The sequence below is a fragment of the Bison bison genome, unplaced genomic scaffold, assembly GCF_000754665.1.
Source record: "Bison bison bison isolate TAMUID 2011002044 unplaced genomic scaffold, Bison_UMD1.0 scf7180017847022, whole genome shotgun sequence".
Lineage (NCBI taxonomy): Eukaryota > Metazoa > Chordata > Mammalia > Artiodactyla > Bovidae > Bison > Bison bison.
In genome coordinates, this window is record NW_011477595.1 from 42,233 (window position 1) to 44,572 (window position 2,340).

A 2,340-nucleotide genomic window follows, 5' to 3' on the forward strand; every position below is an offset into this window, starting at 1 on the left:
GCAGGAGCGCTCTAGTGACGCCCGAGGGGTGAGCTGGGGCCCAGGCGGAGGGAGAAAGCCGCACAGAGACCCCCGCCCACCCTCGACGCACAGGCACACGGGCCCCCTCCTCAGTCCTCCCACCTGAGACTGGCAGCTGTCCCTGCTTCCCTCATCAAACTTACAGGCAGCAGGGAGCCGAGGGCTTCCCTGGAGGTCCAAGGGCAGGACTCTGTGCTTCCCCCAAGAACACCCATTAGATTCCTGACCCAGGAACTAAGATCCTGCATGCCGCAGGGCAGGGCCGAAAGAAAAGAGACACCTGTGACAAAACAGAAATACGTGATTTCTTTCCACTTTTCTGACAATATGCTGGAGAAAACACGAGCACCTGGACAGTCTGGTTTATCAAGACGGACAGCAAGAAGCACCTTCAGAAGTGAACGGATGCACGCTAGGCTGCAAACACAGCAGGGCACGGTTTCTCTCTCAGCCTCTCCTGGGAAGCTCCCCGCTCGCCCCAGAATCGGGCTTGGGTCCACCCTCTGAAGAAGGCAAACTGCTGGGAAACTTTTCAATAAAAGGTTCTCTTCCTTCTGACTTAAGAGACTTGGCTTTCTTTCTAGAGAAACCTCTGAACTTCATATGACACTTGTCACACGTACCCTTTATCATAAATCAGTTTTTCCAGAATACTGAATTTTTTAAAAGGTTTACATCTCTGTCCACAAATAACACAACTCAGTGGGACGATCACAGCACGTCTTCTTGCAGAAGGTGACTATCTGTGGACCGGTCCACTTTCTTGGACGTCTGATCTGACGACACCAACACGACCCTCAGGCCACGCTGACCCTGGGCAACCCCAGCTCCCCAACCATCTGCAGGACCAACCAAGGTCTCCGCCTGACCATGGGCCTTAAAGAGCACTGTGCGAGGGGGCAGTAAAGACCCTCCCAATTACCTGGACCCACGTGCCTGCTCAGGCTACAAACACGAGCTCACACGCGGTCTACAAAGGCCCAGCTGTTACGACCCAGACCACCGAATTCAACTGCCAACCATACCAACAGAAGTCTACTTATACCAAGATCTCTGGTCTGAAACACCTTCCTGTGTCTGACATACAAGCATGACGAAGAAAAGACCAAAAAAGCTACATCTTTTATAACACACTCACTGGAGAAACCAGCAAATTACCCACTATCGCGCAGGAGACGGAGGCAGCGCCTCCGAGTTTCTGGGCTCTTCACCCTGTAAGTGCAGACTGTGCCGCCTGGGCCACGCCGGGACAGGGGACGCGGCGCAGCGGCGCTCAGGCCTCCCGCTCAGGTGGCCTGGAGGGCCACGATGGCTTCTGAGGACCGAGACTCAGCTGCTGGCTCTTGGTTTTGTAAGTGGTTGCTTTCCCTACCGAGTGTTTAAGATAAAAGGCTACACTATCAACAAATTCTCCGGTAAGAAGTCACCCAGAGGCGTTTCCTGCTCTCTGTATTTGCAGTTTCAAGCAAGCCCAGTAAAGGCGTCAGAGCAGGCAGACGTGGAGGGTGAGGCGGCTCTCGCAGCGGGACCGCAGACCCCCGTGCGCGGTGGCGTCATCACCCGACCGTTACCAGGAGACAAACAGAGGCGGCCAGAAAAAGCCCCGAGACACTCACCACACTAGTCTGCGTCTCAATAGCCCACAGACCTGATACTCCCATTTTCCACCAACAGAACCAGGGTCACAGGGACACTCAACGGCAATCTCTGCCCAGTTCCCCAAGCTGCTCCGTTCCTAGGAGCCACTGGCGGTGCTCGTGAAAAGAGTGTCCACGCCCCTTCCCTTTCCACGCCACACACCTGACGTGAGGCCCAGGGGTCCACATTTTATCAAGGGATTCGGGTAAAGCGCATCAACAGGTAAGTTTGATAAACACTGCTCGTGCCAGCACGGCTTCCCCATAAACCTCGTGCTGCTGTGAGCCGATCAAGGTGAGTCGGTATGGCAGCCTTGAAGGGGACAGGCCCCTCGGACGCACTTACAGAACGACCACACACAGGAGCGGGGCCCTAAGCACCCCTCACAGGCCCTGGAGAAGGCCCCTCGGACGCAGTTACAGAGCGACCACACACAGGAGCGGGGCCCTAAGCGCCCCGCACGGGCCCCGGAGAAGGGCCGAGCGAGGAGCCGGGCACACGCGGAATCAGCGTGAAGGAACCAGGCAGTGTCCGGGGCGGCGCTCAGCACTACCGAGTGCGCTCGCAGCCACCGCCACGTGGAGCACGGCTGCTCAGGGACGGGGAGGGGCGAGGCTGACCGCAGGGGCGTGAGCCTGGGGAAGAGGAGGCCCTGAGCGAGGTGTGCCCGTGACCCCGACT

At 57.4% G+C, this 2,340-nt stretch overlaps 1 protein-coding gene across 1 annotated transcript in view; it reads right to left on the minus strand.

Moving 5' to 3' along the window:
• The window catches only part of LOC104989662 (cytospin-A-like), a 34,288-nt gene that overhangs the window by 30,350 nt on the left and 1,598 nt on the right, over positions 1-2,340 (minus strand). The window lies entirely within an intron of this gene.